At 37.2% G+C, this 20595-nt stretch overlaps 2 pseudogenes; both read left to right on the plus strand.

Annotated features, from left to right (window-relative positions):
* Positions 1-3054: 3054 nt before the first annotated feature.
* On the plus strand, positions 3055-6245 carry LOC114532870 (annotated as a pseudogene).
* Positions 6246-7825: 1580 nt separating this feature from the next.
* Positions 7826-12471, plus strand: LOC114532860 (annotated as a pseudogene).
* The last annotated feature ends 8124 nt before the right edge of the window (positions 12472-20595 follow it).

A 20595-nucleotide genomic window follows, 5' to 3' on the forward strand; every position in this document is an offset into this window, starting at 1 on the left:
TATTTAGGCAGTTGTTATACCACATTTGATGCTAAGTTGTTTGAAGACGCTGCTACGCTGCTCCTTGGTTATATTGAAATATATAGATAATTTTGTTTTTCATTTTAAACTTATCCACTGTTCAAGCTACACGCCTTTCGAACACCGGCCCCAGGTGCATAGGTACCACATGATAATTCCGCACGCAGAACGATATGCGTATATGGCTGATGCTGAACATCGTAACATCAATTCCTAGAAGTAAAAAGAGGCTGTTTACATGTAAGCATCCTTTTGCTTAGAAATCGAATTCGTGAAAGTCACTATATAGATGTGTTTAGAAAAGCATCGCTTTACATTCAAGGAGTATTATGGTTATATAAGGCCTGGTGGCTGGTGTACACATGTAAATTTTAACACGGAGCGTTTATGGCAGTGCGTCATTTACTGTTACTGATTTATTAGAAAGTGTTTTACAAGAATCAGTTTAGATTATTTTATATCAATTTGCTTAAAGGGTTTGAAAACATGTTCCTTTGGGATCTCAAAGTCCAACCGAACAGCATTTGTCAAAATGGCCATGGCCCATAAATCTAAAATCTTCAAGGCCAAATATTCCTTGCCTGAGCAGTACATAACCGCTTGCTGTTAAAAATCCTATAAGAATATTATGACGAAAATCCGAAACAAGACAATACAAGTCTGTCCCTTACAATAATTTTCAGTTTCTTTCACCGGCACTGCCACTAAATGATGCCTTTGAGTAGATATGCGTTCAGCAGTCAGCACGTGTTGACCGTATATTTATCAGAATGATTTAAAAAATATTACCACGTTACCAATTAGTTTAGCCATATGAGGTGGTATAGACGTCTATTCATATTGCATTCCGTTCTTGATTTATTTTAAAGCTTTTTTTGATAACCCATTGACTCGTCATTACAAAGACCAATCAATTTTAGTAGAATATTTTAGACAATTTTAGTAGAATATAGTCTCTTATCACGTGTTATATTTTGTTTTGGTTTGGGTGATCTATGTTTCCGTTATTATGTTACCAAAAAATTAGAACCGGAACAAAATAGGAATCAAATAGCAGGAATTGCCGTGTCATAATGTTTCATATTTAAGACCTTCCCATTCAAGTTCCCGTATCAGTGAAGCCGGACTGGAAAGGTACTTGAGTTCAGCGCCACTCTTTATTGGTTTGTAAAGCTGTACGCCATCGCTATCGTCTGCTTGAAAAGGTGAAGTACTAAATATTACTGTTGTAACATTTTAATAGCAGTCTATTCCTCGATTCGAAGCATGATACGTTTCGAATTGATCAATGAGTAATTTGAATGTCAATGTGTTTGATTCAGTTTGCTTGGTTTATTGCATGTATTTCAACAGTTCAGCCTTTATTTATTCTATATACATCAGGAACAAAAAAGCCCCATGCTCGTTGATAATGCAACAATTCCCCAGTACCAAGACCAATCTTGTGAACAGTTTTGGTAGAATATAGTCTGTCATCGCATGTTAATATTTGTTTCGGTTTGAGTGATCTATGTTTCCCGGTATTATGCTACAAGGAAGTTAGTACCGGAACAAAATCGGAATGAAATAGCAGGAATAGCCGTGTCATAATGTTTCATATTTAAGACCTTTTCATTCAAGTTCCCGTATCAGTGAAGACTGGAAACGTACTTGCGTCCAGTGCCACTCTTTATTGGTTTGTAAAGCTGTACGCCATCGCTATCGTCTGCTTGAAAAGGTGAAGTACTAAATATTACTGCTTGTTGTATCATTTTAATAGCAGTCTATTCCTCGATTTAAAACATGATACGTTTCGAATTGATCAATGAGTCATTTTAATGTCAATGTGTTTGATTGAGTTTGCTTGCTTTATTGCATGTATTTCACTAATTTCAGCAGTTCGGCATTTATTCTACATATACATCAGAAACAAAAAAGCCCCATGCTCGTTGATAATGCTACAATTCCCCAGTACCAAAACCAATCTTGTCCACAGTTTTGGTAGAATATAGTCTGTCATCGCGTGTTATTAAGTATTTGTTTCGGTTTGGGTGATCTATGTTTCCCGGTATTATGCTACCAGGAAATTAGAACCGGAGCCTAAATTTTCAACTGAATTTTGATTTCTGGAATAGCAACTTTAAGAAATCAAATGCACCGTGACGGCGAGAATAACCAAACTCTGGGTGAATGCAAATACAAATTTTATGGCGGATTGCTAGTAAATGAAACTGAAAAACGAAAATGATTGTGAGAGGAATTAACAGCTTGTTTTAGCGCAGATTAGACTTCCATAATAATTTTCTAATTTTCTTTCAACAGGAAATAGCTGTGTAATCACGGCATGTGATACCAAATTCAGGAATAAGGGCGTTTAAAGGCGAATTGGATATTGAAATTATATCAGAGGGGAAATTTTCCTAGGCGAATTTATATCCAATAAATTCATCATTGCCTTCAAAACTTTAGCCCCCATTAATGGACCTGAATTCATGTGACAGAGTGACACTGATACAGGAACTTGAATGGAAATGTCTTAAATAAATTATGAAAGAATTAGGGTGAAGGTTAGGGTTAGGGTTACTAGCTCATAACTACCTTTACTAGAGCCATTTCATTTGTCTAACTTTCCACCTGTTTTCCCAGTCATAGTACAACTTCAATATTTGATGTTCTTCAAGTAATTTCGACAGCTTAGGTTGCTTACTCATGCGCAAACTTGCCGCGAACTTATAACTGAACTAATAATTCCTTTGTGCTGGTCCAACAGGAAAAACCTGAGTACAATTTCATCGACCTCCCAGGATTAAAAGCTTAGAATGCATTAATTCACATATACAGAACAATGTCTTCACTTAAGCTGGTTTTCCACTAGCGATATTTTTCGGGCGAAGCGACTTTATTCCTTTGTGTTTGAGCAATTTGTTCCAGATTATTGTAGTTGAGAGCTCTGGGAAAAAGTAAAATGTCGCTTCGCGAGAAAGATATAGCTAATGGAAAACCGGCTTAAGACACCTGAAAATGGATGGGTATGCGCATGAATCAGACACACCCTGTATTTCCCTTTTATCGTTTCTTGTTGTTTTGCTCTTTTTATTGTCTAAACTTTATTATTTTGTCATTTCGAACTCTTTTTAGGTAACAATTGTTTGATACTTTTGAAATTGGGTTTACACATACTGCCGATTGGTCGAACACTTCGGTATGCAGTCAATCATCCAAGGACTGGTCAATATATTGATTTTTGTGATATTTTTGGGTTTGTTGCTGAAGCTAATATGGTACGTATATTTAGCTATAGATGTAATAATTGAAGCTATTGAAAAAAAATTCTAAAATATCCGTAATAAAAATATTAAAAAAATATATCCAAAAAATTAAATAAAAATCTATATCTTGAAATACAAACATTTCAGACTGCGAACTAAGCTAAACCTGGCTAAAGATTTCGTTTTAGCCCGCAAAATGCCCTATAAAGTTCTTTGATTGATTGCTCTTGCCTGCTTGAATAAATATTGTGTTGGTCTATTTTAGGATGAAAGTTGTTAAGAAATTAAAATTCGTAGTTAAAAGAGAAGACACAGGTAAACTGGCTCGTATAGAAATCGAAGCCAAGAACCAAGTTTTCGATTTGTTGGAGTCGAGCAGACTGCCGCTGAATTTTGAGAAAGACACAATACTGTGTATGCGGCGAGAGGGAGAAGATAATGACGTGAATGAAGTTACTAACCTAAATGAGATTGCAGATTCTAAAGTTATTTGGATAGTAAAGAAAAAGTTTACCGAAGAAATCTCCAGGGAAGATGGAAGTGCATTCTATTCCATTGGAAGAACCCCTTCGAAGTTTACGAAAAATGCTTCTGGCCAACACCCTCGTAAGCCTACCCAGCAAGAGAAGCTACTGAAGAAGCTAAAAATGCAGGCAATGAAAAATGAAACTGAGCGAGTTGACGGTAAAATTTAATTGTTAATAATAAATCGGAAATCAGTTACTGGCGACTTTAGCTTTTTCACATTTGCCAAGTAGTAATAAGTACTACATATTATTGGGCAATAAGTACTTGAAAATGTTTTGAAATTCAAACCGCATGAGTATTTGAAATTGTATATAGGTTGTAGTAACAATGTACTACTGTGCTCTGAAATGGTCATTTTCGAGGAACTTATGCAATGATATTTTAAAATCTGTGATTATGCATGCCTCTCAAATCTTCAACATCTTAATCGCCCCTGACTCCGTCGGACACTTCGAACTCGATGTAGCTTTCTCGAGATTCCACCATGCATTTTTAGAATGAACGTGCTCCAACGTAGTTAACAGCGAGGTTCAGATTAATCGATTTTTTAATACTATGCACTAACAGTAAATCTCGCTGATCTATTGAGCGATTAAAATGTTATATCAAAAATTAAAATGTTCCATACGAAATCTTACGAGTTTAAGTTGTAATAAAGTAACGAACTGTAAGTTGTAATAAAGTAACGTACACCTTTCTATACATACTTTCCTAAGACAAGTGTACCTTTAGGAAGGACACTGTTTTTCCTTACTTAGATGTATATTTAAATTTAGGGAAATCAACGATGCTAGGAAACTTTGACAGTGCAGAATATGTGGTTCTCTTAGGAGATGTTGGTTCAGGAAAATCCACAGTAGTTGAAAAGCTCACTGGGGAAAAGGAAAGGAGTTCTGACTGCAGTACTAGTTGCACGAAGACATCTGAAGCTGTTTGTGTTCCAGATGGCACCCTCATCATATCTGATACACCTGGAAGCAACGCAATGGATGATGAATTGGAGCACAATGTTTGGATAGCAACAGCATTCAACTACAAGCCAGTCTCAAAACTGTTCATTGTGGTTAAAGCTGAGAATCGCAAGGACAATGTTATCCATAACATAAGCGAATACGCAAATCGTTTCCTGGAACCCGCCGAAATGGACGTATTGGGAGTCCTCGTTACACACATGGATAGGTGAAATGGACGGGAAGAGTTTAAGCACGACGTAGAAAGAAAACTTGGTATCGACACCGTTGTTTTCTCAGGTATGGACACCCACGCTGACACATTGCTGGACGACATATTGAAGACCTGCACAAAGAAACACAACCTGACGGTTGATGATGAAAACTTTTTTAAATTCTTCAAACTTCACAGCAATCAGACGAAAATTCTTCGCTCCACCCACGACGAAGTTAAAAGGTTTTCTACAATGAAGAAAAATTTTGACGAAGCTAGGAAGGGTTTCACGGGCAAGGATCTTGTTGATCTTGTCTTTGAGTTTCAAGCATACATGACTGACCAAATAGTTCAGGCCCAGCAGAGGTTATCTGAGAAGAATAACTTTACCTTTTACGGCGATGGTGCAACATACGAAGCAGGTCATGTTGCGAACATGGTGAATCAACTTCGAACGATACTATTTGATATCAGAGTAGAATGCGTTGGGTTTCAAAGTGAGCATGGTGTGTCAGAGCTGCGCAAGTGTCCACACTGTGGTTTGGTTTGGACCAAGGTAGAAGGCTGTGATGGTGCTACAACTTGTGGAAAACGCCCCAGCTTCGTCAACGACATCAGAGATTCGGCGTTTTCTGTTCTGGCGACTTTCAGCTTTGAATGGATCGGAAACAAGCTTAACATTACCAAGGGTGGATTAAAGAACGTGAGATCTGAAAAAAGTTCCTCATCCAATTCCGCTGGCTGTGGTAAATCAATCAACTGGAGTGATATGGCTACCGTTGCAGTCCCAGATGAGTTCAGTGAGACTGTGAAAGTTTGCACCAATGATATAAAAATGCTTCCCCCTTCTGCATCTGGTTTCCAAGACGAGCTGGCTAACTTGTTACAAAAAGCCAAAGGAGCGATGAGACTATCCAGCAAACCTTCTGAAATCAAAGATTGAACGGGTTTCATGCATGTTTTTCTAACAACGTGGCTAATTGTACATATGAAATTTTTTAATAGTTTCAACTTTACTTGACTTCAAACAAATTGGTTAGCTTAGTTTCTTCGAGTGAACATTTCATCGTTTAGCCTTGATAACAACTTAAATAACTAACTTTTAAAATCTAGTATTGACTTTAGTAATTTTAAGAAACCGAGAGTAAAAATTATGAATCCAGCTTAGTTCATTCACTAATTTTGTACGCGTCATCAAAAGGTGGGGATCAAAAGGTGACCCCATCAGCAACCAGCTGGGACCGGTTGTATAAAAGCCTGATGCTCGGATAGTGATTTTTTCAACCGTTCTAAAAATGCTTGAAAAGCAGTAAAATTTCAGCTTTGGAACCACAATTATTGTTAAAGAGAAATTATACCCAACAACGGGCGATTTCAAAGCGATTTAAAAAAAGCACTATCCAGTGGATAGCGCTATCCCGCTTTCATACAACTGGCTCCAGGGGCCGGTTTTATCAAGCTCGTTTAGCTTAAACGGTGGATAAGTCAAAATTAAGTGACACTCTTACAACTCTCTTGAATGAGTCAACTTGAATTCTATATATGCACTGAATATGTAGTTGTAATTTGTAAACAGTATCTTTGTATGAAAGTAAAAAAGTTCGCTTGTATAAAACGATAATTAAATAAAACGATAAACTTGCTTTCTATTTTGAACTTAAGCCTAGTTCATACGTCGCATTTTGGTCGCGTCGAATGCAATTCAAACAATAGATAATGAGATGGTACTCCTTATTCAGCCTCATTATCATCTCATTATCTATTGTTTGAATTGCATTCGACGCGACCAAAATGCGACGTATGAACTTGCCCTTATCCACCGTTTAATTAAGCTAAACGGGCTTGATACAACCGCCCCCTGATGCTTAATGATGAGAATTAAGAAATTCTTCGAAAATTTTAACGAAGAAATTTTAAAGAAAGAGTGTTGGCAAAGCAATCATTCACTGTTGGAATCATTTTCCCTTTATACGAGCAGGATCCTCTCGGTAAAAAACATTCATAGGCATTTTTTGGTGGGTATTAGGAATTCTTAAAAAATGTGACAAACTTCTAAAAAAAAGGCTGAATGTCAATGGCCACAGCAAAGGTACACGCAGATATGAGTTATATTGGCGTAGATAGCGTATTTATTAAAGCTAAGATAGCGTACCAAGATAGCGTTAAAGCCAGCCATGGTTTATATTCTAAACTCAGCCCAAGATTCCCTCAAAATTCAGGTATAATAGATGACCGACTCAAACATGTATGAAAATTACCATTTCTGAATCAACGTTTACGCGTGTACTCTTGACCGATGGCGATATGTGGTTTCTTGTTATGTGTTGACCTTAAAATGTATATTAGCCATATGAGGTGGTAGACATTCATATTGCATTGCGTTCTTGATATATCTTAAAGCTCAGTGTTCTGATAACTTATTAGTGAGCTTAAGCAAGTGACGTTTTTGACAACACGTACCTTGACCGGAAGTAAAGTTCTTGTTTTTCACCAATCACAATCCTCGACCCAGTCTTTTGACGTTACTCATGCCGTTCGTGTTGTCAAAAACGTCACTTGCTTAAGCTCAGTATTCATTCATCATTACCGGGACCAAACTTGGACAATTTCAGGAGAAAAAAATGGGACATATTCTGTCATCACTGCAGACACAGGTTATTATTTTATATTCGGTTATTCGGTTTGAGTGATCTATGTTTCCCGGTAATACGGAATATTATGCCACTGAAAATTTGAACCGGAACCAGAATTTTCAACTGAACTTTGATTCCTGAAATAGCAATTTTAGGAAATCAAATCGAAGGAAAAGCCCTAATGTTTTCATATTTAAGACCTTTCCATTAAATTCCCATTCAGTGAAGACTGGAAAGGCTGCGTACGTTCAGTGCCATTCTTAATTGGTTTCTAAAGCTGTATGCTATCGTCTGCTTGATAAGGTGAAGTATTAAATTTTTGTGTTGTGAGATAATATTAACCTGCAATGTAAATATGTAGGCTATTATTCGCTGATTCAAAACATCGTACGCTTTGCAAACCCAGTCTAATGTTTTCATCAGAGTGATCGGATGACGTGACCTTTGTTATAAACTTATATAATTTATGAATGAGTTTGTTTTGTCTTTTGAGTTTGTGTTTTGTTTTCTCTGTAAATTAGCAGTTCCCTGCTAAAGCCAACTCGTGAAATTAAGAGCGGTCAGTCAATCACCTAGGAGCAAAAAAGCGCCCTGCATGCTCTTTGATAACGATAAAGTGTTCAGAAAAATTCCGTTCAACTATCAACAATCAACAATATCTCACGGTGACCTATAGAAATTCGTATTATTTCCAACAACTGCGAACCACATTTCTTGTAATTAAAATACAAATACCGGAACTGAAAGGTCTTTGGCCTTTGCAGTGAACGACTGTACGCGCAAATGACATCGCTGGTCGGCTAAAAGCACAAGGTGCATACAAGTGCCGCGGAACCATGCCTGAAAGCATGATGTCAGCGTTTGGGTTGCCAATCTCGTTCCAACGGGAATTCTCTAAAAGGCTGTTTAGGAAATTATCATTTTACTGTACATGTCTTCGAAATTGTCACGTGATTGAGGTCCATAGAGGATCATTGGGATTGTTCGGTTTCGCATTACATCAATGCCATGATAGCCTACATCATTCATATTCCTAGTTTCAAACTTGCATTCCCGGGGAGAAGAGGTTTTTATTAAGAGCTCTTATATAAATACTATCAATACGAACATTCGCGCCTCCCCCCAAAAGCATTAATCCACACATTTTTACTTAATACATCCCTATACAGAGTGAGTTAAAAACATTGTTGTTAATTGATGTGAAAACTTAATAATTTCGATAAAGTACAGTTTTATCGCTCCTGTTGAGGATTAGAATGCATTTTAACTCCCAAAAGAAACAGCATCTCCGTTTTAGATTAATCAATGATTAATGCACTTTAAACACATTCTGCCAAATAACAGGAGTTAAATATATGGGGCAAATTAGCAATAAATCAGGCATAAATCAGTTTTTTACTCAACCTACATTTGTGTTTCTTCGGTTAAGTGTTATTTAGCCTTTTTATTGCTTAATCTTTATTAGGTAACCATTGTATTTTCGTTAAATTTGCTTGCAATTGGTCGAACAATTCAGCATGCAGTCAATCATGCAAGGACTGGTCAATGTATTGATTTTTGTGATATTCTTGGCTTTGATGCTGAAGCTAATATGGTAAGTTTATTTATTTATGGATGTAATAATTAAAAGTATAGAAAAATTGTTTATAACCATAATAGTAATAAAATCAAATTTATCAATGCGTCTTAAAATAACCTTTTGAAACAGTAATATCTTATCATAAAATTTTAAAATTAATTCCCGATTTTTAAAATTTAATTCATAGTCAGTAACAATATCAACTGGCCTTACTAAACCTGGCCTTTTAACGGTTTAAAACATCTCTAGGCTCTATATCTCTCTATATTCTCGCAATACTCTATATTCGACTGGATGAACATGGGCGTCAATCGAACGTTAATTGAGGGGGACCATAATCATATATTCTGTTATGCCAGGCTGATATTTATTGAAAGTGTAATAGTTTTCAAAAGAAATAATGGAAGGAATAATTACATTGTCATACAAACTTGGAAAAATAGACATATTTCAGGCTGGCAAAAGCTGTCATTTCAGCCCCCAAATTTTACGATAAAGTACTTTGAATTGCTCTTATATATCTGTTTGGTAAATGAATATTGTTTTCTATTTAGCTCGGATGTTGTTAAGAAATTAAAATTCGTAGTTAAAAGAGAAGACACAGGTAAACTGGCTGAAATAGAAATCGAACCCAAGAACCAGGTTTTTGACTTGTTGGAGTTGAGCAGACTGCCGCTGAATTTTGAGAAAGACGCAATACTGTGTATGCGGCGAGAGGGAGAAGATAATGACGTGAATGAAGTTACTTACCTAAATGAGACTGTAGATTCTAAAGTTATTTGGGTAGTAAAGAAAAAGATAACCGAAAAGGACTCCAGGGAAGAAGGAAGTGCATTCAATTCGATTAGAAGAACCCCTTCAATGTTCACGAATATTACAAACGATCCCCGTTCTCCAACGAAGAAAGAGAAGCTACTGAAAAAGTTAAAGAGGCGGGCAATGAAAAATGAAACCAAGCGAGTTACATGTAAGATTAAATTACTGTTAATAATAATAACGGAAAACAGTCACTAGTCACTTTTGCTTTTTCAATTGGCCATGGCGGAGCGAAATTGGCAGGGCGTGAGAGGGCAAAATATCTTTCGTCACTGCAATAATACTGAGTTTAAAAGAAATTGTATTGAAATTCAAAGTACATAGGATTTGAAAGCAGGTTGTAGATACAGGTTGTAGAAGCAGATGTACCTGTCCTCTAAAATGGATATCTCGAGGATATAGTGCAATCAAAATTTTGAATCTCTGCCACTCGTTATTTCGAGCTCGCTGTAGTTTTCTCGAGACTCAACCCTGCATTTTAGCATGAACCTGCCTCAACGTTGTTAACAGTGAGGTTCAGATTGATTTTTTGCTACCATGTACTGACACTACATCTCGCTGATCTATTGAGCTCGTGATTAGTTAATCTGATTGCGGACGTCAAATCTTAACTTCGCAAAGCACTTTTGGATAAATCCCTATATTTTCCTACTTACATGTATATTTGAATTTAGGGAAATCAACGATGCTAGGAAACTTTGACACTGCAGAATATGTAATTCTCTTAGGAAATGTTGGTTCAGGAAAATCCACAGTAGTTGAAAAGCTCACTGGGGAGAAGGGAAGGACTTCCGACAACAGCGTCAGTTTCACAAAAACATCTGAAGCTTTTTGTGTTCCAGATGGCAGCCTCATCATATCTAATACACCTGGAAGCAATACAATGGATGATGAATTGGAGCACAATGTTTGGATAGCAGCAGCATTCAACTACAAGCCAGTCTCAAAACTGTTCATTGTGGTTAAAGCCGAGGATCGCAAGGACAATGTTATCCATAACATAAGCGAATGCGCAAATCGTTTCCCGGAACCCGCCAAAAAGGACGTATTGGGAGTCCTCGTTACACACATGGATAAGGTGAAATGGTCGGAGGAAGAGTTTAAGCACGACGTAGAAAGAAAACTTGGTATCGACACCATTGTCTTCTCAGGTATGGACACCCACGCTGAAATATTGCTGGACGACATATTGAAGATCTGCACGAAGAAACACAACCTGACGGTTGATGATGAAACTTTTTGTGAGTTCTTCAAACTTCACAGCAACCAGACGAAAATTCTTCGCTGTACCAACGACGAAGTTAAAAGGTTTTCTGCAATGAAGAAAAGTTTTGTTGAAGCAAGGAAGAGTTTCACGGGCAAGGATCTTGTTGATCTTGTCTTTGAGTTTCAAGCATACATGACTGATCAAATAGTTCAGGCCCACCAGAGGTTATCTGAGAAGAATAACTTTACCTTTCATGGCGATAGTGCGGCAGACGAAATAGGTCATGTTGCGAACTTGGTGAATCAACTTCGAACGATGCTGTACGATGTCAGAGTAGAATACGTTGGGTTTCAAAGTGAGCATGGCGGGCCAGAGCTGCCTAAGTGTCCATACTGTGGTACTACAACATGTGGAAACCGCCTCAGCTCCGTCAACGACATCAGAGATTCGGCGTTTTCTTTTCTGGGGTCTTTCAGCTTTGAATGGACGGGAAACAAGCTTAACATTACCAAAGTCGAGCAAACAACGTGAAATGTGAAAAAGGTTCCTCTACCGCTTTCGCTGGCCGTGGTGAAACAATCAACTGGAGTGATATAAAAATGCTTCCCCCCTCTGCATCTGGTTTCAAAGACGACCAGGCTAACTTGTTACAAAATGTCAAAGGAGCGATGAGACTATCCAGCAAACCTTCTGAAGTTAAGGATTGAACAGGTTTTATGCACGTTTTTCTAGCAATGTGGAATAGTGGCATAATACTTTATTATTATGTTCTCGTCGGTTTATGCACAATGTGGTTTTAACTCGACTTTGTTTAGGATAAGTACCATATAATTTTACTTAGCATGACGTCACTTAAAGTGTCTATATCAACCTCAGGGAAATAACCTACTTAGATAGATTAGACGATTTTAAGAACATTTGTAATATTTTTGATAAGACGAAAATTTGATCTTCATGTACCTATCGGGCCTCAAAGTTGGCTTTTTTCATGTTTGACCGTGAGGTGCTGTGACTGGGAACTAGTTGCCTTTTTTTACCGGAAGTGACGTACATTGGAGAACACGCTAATTTTGTAAACAAGAAACACGCTTTAAAATATAGGAGGTTGATATAGGCATTTTAACAGTTTATCCAAGCGCGAGCGTAATTTAAAACCCATCACAACAACTCGTGAGATTACATTACGTGAGGGCGCACGCTTGGCGAGTTCTCGTTAATCGTGGATTTTTTGCCACTTTCTTCGTGAATCTGTACGGAATTTTCCACATATCTATCAATAAGAGTTTGATCTACTTGGAACCTTTCATTTTATTATAATTTGGGAAGGAACTTGCTGGATATTGGGAGATTTGGAAAAATCTAAACGGCAGTTTTTGACGACTTCGTTTGAGTTAAGGCTAATTTCCACTCCGGAAAACGAGCAGCGGATCGGATCGGAGCAGCGGATCGTTTTCCGGAGTGGAAATTAGCCTTTAGAGTCGTTAGATTATCGCCACAGAGGAGAAATTGATTCATATCTCCTCTGTGTTATCCCGCAAACATACGGTGCACGCGACTACAGTACTCATTCATTTAGAACAGCGTTAAGAAAAATTATCGCGTGCTCGGATCCAACTCAACTGATCAAGCTCTACGAAATATGATGAAAAAAAGGAGCACGGGTAACTGCAAACGTCTGCTCTACTCAGCGATGAAGTCTTTAATACTACTTACATTGTTTCTATAGTTAGCGACAAGGTCTAAACCTGTACTCGCCCAACTGAACACTGCAAGAATTCCTGGTAAAGTATAGCGATTTCTGCAGAACTATTGTTAACACCAGAGAAATTGAGTCGTATTAGTTGACCTGCATCTAAGGACGAAAGCGGACTAATATTCATTTATGCAACGTTCTTTCGTCAAAATCCCGAGATCTTATTCGCTATGTCAGTGCATATGCTAATGCGACCTATAAACAACTTTTGTATGCAGATTGTTTCCTATGAACTTATGATATGATGCTAATTAGCAGCCATTCCTTTGTTTGTCATCTGCATGACTGCAAATTCCCACCGTTATTTCTCGAAAGACGTTTTAAGTCAAATTGTATTATTGCCAGCTAGTCAACAAATATTCCATCGTTATTATGCCTTTGGGACTTTTAATATGAACAGTATTATGCAATGACATTCGTCATTTGGATAGCTATACAGTCTTTCACCATACCGAACACAATATTCATAACACAATATACGAACATTAAAAAGCGGTAAAGTAGCGGTAGGTATGTAGATGGTAAACAAAACTTGAAATATATTGTTTAAGTTCACATATAGGACATTTAAATCAACAATTTCGTTCTCCATGGTAACTTTCACACTTGTTGTTTGTTGTATAGGCAGTGAAGCAATTCTTAAATGCAAATGATTTTAATTCGTGGCGTAGTCAGCCTGACAAATTAGTCCCACTATGCTGATATTTTGGTGCTGACAGTGAAAACAATGAATCTCTAAAGAAATGAATAATGTTAATAAAATTTCCATAGCAGGACTAAATCGCCAGTCTGGCTACGCCACTGATTTTCATAGATGAAATTATGATCTAAAGAATATTCCTGATTTGCGGTATGTGCTTTTTCCCTTGTGGCTGTGACCAGATTATTGATCGAGGTCTGTAAAACACTGACTAATTAACTCTATATATTATACATTTACGAGGTCATTCAGTCACACTACATTCTATATCTATCTGACAAGAGCGTTAGGGGAACGCATCTTCTATTCCAATCTTGCCAAGATAAATATTTGCGTATTTCTTCCCTACCATATAAATGCATTTATCTAGCTATCAGTTTGAAAGACCCGTTTTGACTTGATCCGTACAAAAGACATGCATATATCGACATTGAATTATTTAGGATTTCGTCCCCTTTCGTCACAACCAATAACACACATCATTTTCCCTAAACATGCAAATTTAAAAGCAGCAACCAGTAGGAAGCAGCGGTTTTGCTTAGGCTTACGTCTCGGTAATGATATTAATGAGCCTATAAGTCCCCTTTCGTTCTTAGATGCAGGTCAACTATTAGTTAACCTGCACCGTAAAACGAGAACGAACGAATATGCAAGTATGCTAATGTTTTCATTGAAATTACGAAAAGCTGATTGGTTTGCATATTTAAATATGTACGAATGGACGAAAGCGACGAACGAATGAGCGACAAAAAGTCGCTTGCTTGTACTAAACATGTTTTCAACCGTATTGTAATGCTTGTATATTTTTTCTGTCGTTGTGCTGATAGAAAAACTACATTTCGGCTAATTCAATCAAGGATGGTGGAAGATAGTCTTAACTTAAGGCCGTAAAGAAGATACACACAGACATGTATTACCATTAGATATATATTTGGGGATATGCAATACACATGCATGCGCACGTAAAAATCTCACATCTTGTAACTGCATGAAAACGCCTAAAGAATTGTAATTTCATCACATTTTTTATTTGAGCCTAATAGGTGATCATAACAGAAAGGAATTTCATGTGATAGAAACTATTTAGCGTTAAGTTTAACTCGACTTTGTGATATTATTGTAATTTCCATAACATGCCAGTTAAAACGTATATTCAAATCCCAGAGCATAATAAGTTTCCATAGCCACAAATAAACTTAAAGCAAATCAGCAGTAACTGCTATACATATTGCGATAGTCAAATTATTGTCGTCAGTCGCTTCGATCTCGCTTGTCTGCTCTTCCATTGCGGCATTTATCACCGGTAGTATACATTGAATATATTGCCTGAACGGCGTTGTGCAAATTTAATAGCACGATGTTTAAAACCTTTACGTCGTCTGCCATGCTTTTTCAAACATCTCATTCGTAGTTCGCACAATTGCAAATCCACCTGGAATTGCATATAAATACACGTATATGCAAATGTCTTAAAACACATCAAGAAATGCTTAAGAATTGTTGTAATAATTGCATTGAGGCTACTTAACACGACCTTGATTAACTATAAAATTCAATTGAGTTTACGAATTGACGACTTCGGTAAAATACTCAGGGTTCTATATATAATATTATTCAACTTATAGTTATTCCTCAGTTTGGGATGTTACCATTACTGTTCATCGATCATCGTCATCTTGTTGCATGCCCCCTGTTTTAACCGTATAATATACACGATATCACAACACAAAATTACCTCACCAAAATATGCATGCTATGGCTTAAAGTTTACAAACAAATATGATAATAAACTTGTTTTAGCCAATAGAAACCATCTATTTCAACGATTGTGAACCGTACTCTCGTTCAGTTAATGAGGCTACTCGTTCGTTCTCGTTCTACGGTGCAGGTTAACTATTAGTTAACCTGCACCGTAAAACGAGAACGAACGAATATGCAAGTATGCTAATGTTTTCATTGAAATTACGAAAAGCTGATTGGTTTGCATATTTAAATATGTACGAATGGACGAAAGCGACGAACGAATGAGCGACAAAAAGTCGCTTGCTTGTACTAAACATGTTTTCAACCGTATTGTAATGCTTGTATATTTTTTCTGTCGTTGTGCTGATAGAAAAACTACATTTCGGCTAATTCAATCAAGGATGGTGGAAGATAGTCTTAACTTAAGGCCGTAAAGAAGATACACACAGACATGTATTACCATTAGATATATATTTGGGGATATGCAATACACATGCATGCGCACGTAAAAATCTCACATCTTGTAACTGCATGAAAACGCCTAAAGAATTGTAATTTCATCACATTTTTTATTTGAGCCTAATAGGTGATCATAACAGAAAGGAATTTCATGTGATAGAAACTATTTAGCGTTAAGTTTAACTCGACTTTGTGATATTATTGTAATTTCCATAACATGCCAGTTAAAACGTATATTCAAATCCCAGGAGCATAATAAGTTCCATAGCCACAATAAACTTAAATGCAAATCAGCAGTAACTGCTATACATATTGCGATAGTCAAATTATTGTCGTCAGTCGCTTCGATCTCGCTTGTCTGCTCTTCCATTGCGGCATTTATCACCGGTAGTATACATTGAATATATTGCCTGAACGGCGTTGTGCAAATTTAATAGCACGATGTTTAAAACCTTTACGTCGTCTGCCATGCTTTTTCAAACATCTCATTCGTAGTTCGCACAATTGCAAATCCACCTGGAATTGCATATAAATACACGTATATGCAAATGTCTTAAAACACATCAAGAAATGCTTAAGAATTGTTGTAATAATTGCATTGAGGCTACTTAACACGACCTTGATTAACTATAAAATTCAATTGAGTTTACGAATTGACGACTTCGGTAAAATACTCAGGGTTCTATATATAATATTATTCAACTTATAGTTATTCCTCAGTTTGGGATGTTACCATTACTGTTCATCGATCATCGTCATCTTGTTGCATGCCCCCTGTTTTAACCGTATAATATACACGATATCACAACACAAAATTACCTCACCAAAATATGCATGCTATGGCTTAAAGTTTACAAACAAATATGATAATAAACTTGTTTTAGCCAATAGAAACCATCTATTTCAACGATTGTGAACCGTACTCTCGTTCAGTTAATGAGGCTACTCGTTCGTTCTCGTTCTACGGTGCAGGTTAACTATTTGGACCTCGACCCGTGACAATCTTTCGCGGAAGCCGTTATTTCCATTTAAAACAAATTACCGCTACGGCCTACAATTCAACATTAAAAACAACAAAGCACATGTTTTTTATGTATTCTTGCGGGTGATGTAGTCACCAATCCTGGACCCACGAAAAGAATCAACTATCAACCAAACAGAAGCCAAAGTTTTTTCGCGAGATGTCTGGTCATCAACGCACGAAGCTTAATAAGCTCACACAAGTTAAATGATAAACAATCTTGCCACTTGTCTAACTTCCAAAATCTTGTGTATTCCGAACAAGCGGACATCGTGTGCGTAACAGAGACTTGGCTACGAAATGACATTAAGAGCTCAGAAATACTTCCATGGAGTGACTATGTTATCTACCGCAAAGACCGAAAAACCCGTGCCGGCGGAGTTCTTTTGCACTGAAGTATAGCTCTCTTTCGTCATCTCGCGAGATTGTTACTGACAACGACTTAGAACTAGTTGCAGTGGAACTAACATCTACCTGTAACCAGAAATACCTGGTATGTTGTACATACAAGCCTCCGCATCATATGAACAAGCTATGGCTATTAGAGTTCAGTTCAACTTCTTTTTGGCCAATAAGTGTTCAAATTTGACCAACATACTGATTTGTGGCACAGTTAATAGAATATACATGGTTTGGAGACTACATAAAAGTACAATAGAACTCATTATCTATGTCTGGGAACATTTATGCAAAAAATTGTTCCTTATTCGTCACGTGTCTATTGTATTTTGAACAAATAAACCAATAATAAGGTCTGAATTAACATGTTGTTCAAGTCACGGTTGAGGAGCTAAGCCAAGCCACTGCTATTGGTTAGTTGGGCTAAAATACAATAGACATGTGACGGATAAGGAACCATTTTTTGCATAAACCTGGACAATAACATAGATAATGAATTGTATTGTACTTCCATCAAGTCTCCAAACCGTGTATATTCTAATAACTGTGTTTGTGGTGACTTCAATTTTCCTAAGATTTGCTGGGAATCGCCAGAATTAACAATTGGCGAGGAGGAAGTCGAGTTCACTGAACTTTTGAACGATCACTACCTAACACAAGTAAACCTATTCCCAACAAGAGGCAACCACATCCTCGATCTTGTTATCTGCAGTGTTGCGGAAAATGTTCAAAATATGTCCTTACTCAACCCCAGTCAGAGCGGTTAATAACCGACCACTCGACAATCTCGTTTGACATCGCGACAACGTTCAAAGCACGGCCGAAAATAAAACGATCTGTATTTGATTACAACCGAGCGAACTTCCACGGACTTCGTGCAACTCTAGAGTCGGTCGACCTTTGCGGTGCAGTTGAATCAGGAGTGGACAATAACGATGGCTGGGTGAAATGGAAAGAACTATTTCTGAGTGGTGTACGCGACAATATTCCAGTAAAACCCATCAGCAACATCATGTAACGTAAGGTATGACGTTTGAGAGACTTTGAATTGACAAAATTCTGTTGATTTATAGGGACTAGGCCATGAATTTTGACGAATTTTGCATTAAAAAAATACAATTGGCATTTTTTAGCTTTGTGCCCAAATCTAAAATTCTACAACTTTATTCTAACAATGCTACACGCCTTTTAAAAAACATTTCTGTGCGAAAGCCTTGAAATACGATGGATTGCTTTCACAGAAAAAAAATGAGATTGCATCAGTTAAACTCTCCCATCAACCAAATTGTTGTGATATGTTCATGTAAATCTCATAACTCTAATTCCCATTGTTTACTCCGTACTTCAGTAGTTCGGTTTTTTCTAACCATATGAATTTTATTGTCTTGCGCATGCGCTCTGCCGCATGTTTTACACGATTACACGTGTTATTGTGCATAATATTGTGCATTGGGCAGTTCATGGTAACATCAGCAATCCAGAGGAGCATCCTTTTCAGTCCCGGCCCAAGGGGGCAGGGGGGGGGGCATCTGCGTTGATGACGAATCTCTTAATTCCACATCTCAATCCTGCAATTGTATTGAATTTATATAATTACCCTAAAATAGCCAACCTTAGGGTGATTATGAGCAGAAATAAAAATCTACGATAATTTTATTGTACATGTCTTCGAAATTGTCACGTGATTGAGGTCCATAGAATTATTAGGATTCTTCCGTTTCGCATTACATCAAGTAGGCCTACATCATATCCCTAGTTGCGGACTTACAGTCCCGGGGAGAAGTAGTTTTTACTATTAAGAACTCTTATATAAATACTATCAATACGAATATTCGCACCTCCCCCAAAAGTGTTATCGCTCTTGCTGAGGATTAGAATACATTTTAACTCTTAAAAAAAAAGCATCTCCGTTTTGGAGATGATTGATGCCCTTTAAACACATTCTGCTAAATAACAGGAGTTATATATATCGGGCAAATTTGCAATAAATCAGGCATAAATCAGTTTTTTACTCAACCTGTATTTGTGTGTTTTTCGGTAATACGTGTTATTTAGCCCTTTTTATTGCCAAATCTTTATTATTGTATTCTCGTTAAATTCGCTTGGCAATTGGTCGAACAATTCAGCATGCAGTCAATTATGCAAGGACTGGTCAATGTAGTGGTTTTTGTCATATTCTTGGCTTTGATGCTGAAGCTACTATGGTAGCTCGCGAGCGTGAGCGAGCCCCATAGTTTGGTGGCTAGTCGAACTTAAACGCAATGCATTATGGTGCGTACGTGCGTATGTACACGGAAATTTTCTACAGTGATTTAAATCCTATCTTTCGCAGTGCACCGGCTCTTTCAGTCCTACTCGTATACAGTGATTTAGAGTACATTTTAAACTTGTCAAGACTAAAGTGCAGATATTTTTATCAATTTCTGAGTGATCAATGCGAAGCCCGGTTTCAATTTGATTTTTGCTGAATATTGATGCAATTCTGTTAGAATTAGTTCTGACGATTTAGTCATGTTATGCAAAATTTATCAACCTTACTGCAAATATTTACAACGTTATAATAATAGTTGTGTTTTGGAAAAAATCACTAAAACTTAGCACACCTGAAATGTGAAACCTAGCAAGTGGTGGCAGGAGGTTAAACATCTCTGTGGAAATAACAAGATTAATACAAGAAACCTTAAAGACATGCTATCGCCAGACCTAGATTATGATGAAGAAGTTTTATGCGAAAAAATTAATGAAGCATTTATAAGCGTAATGCATGATTATTCTCCTTTGTCACCGAATGTACATGTCTCTATGGATATGAATGAACCATTCATCGAAGTTACAGAAATTGAGGTTGTAAAAAAATTAAGAAAAGTCAGCCGTTCAAAAGCCGGAGGCCCTGACGGACTATCTAATTGGATACTAAAAGATTATGCGGATATCCTTTCACAACCAATTACCTTAATCCTAAATGTATCCTTCCAAAACAGCCATGTTCCCAAATTGTGGAAAATTGCCGATGTCGTTCCCTTGCCTAAGGCGTCGACCATCAAAGAGTTTACACAGGATCTAAGACCGATTTCACTTACTTCTAGTCTATCCAAAATCGCTGAAGAATTTGTTATTGAAAAAGATTTGAAACCTGTCTTGTTAAGATCTATCGATAAAAATCAGTATGGATTTATACCTAGATCATCAACTACTCATGCTCTCATATCAATGATTCATCACTGGTTACAAAGGACAGATGGAAAAGCTGTTGTTGTTCGTGCTGCCTTCCTGGATTTCAAAAAGGCATTTGATATGATAGACCATAACCTTCTGATAGCCAAG

Source organism: Dendronephthya gigantea, unplaced genomic scaffold (assembly GCF_004324835.1).
Source record: "Dendronephthya gigantea isolate DGI-Jeju-01 unplaced genomic scaffold, DenGig_1.0 000081F, whole genome shotgun sequence".
Lineage (NCBI taxonomy): Eukaryota > Metazoa > Cnidaria > Anthozoa > Malacalcyonacea > Nephtheidae > Dendronephthya > Dendronephthya gigantea.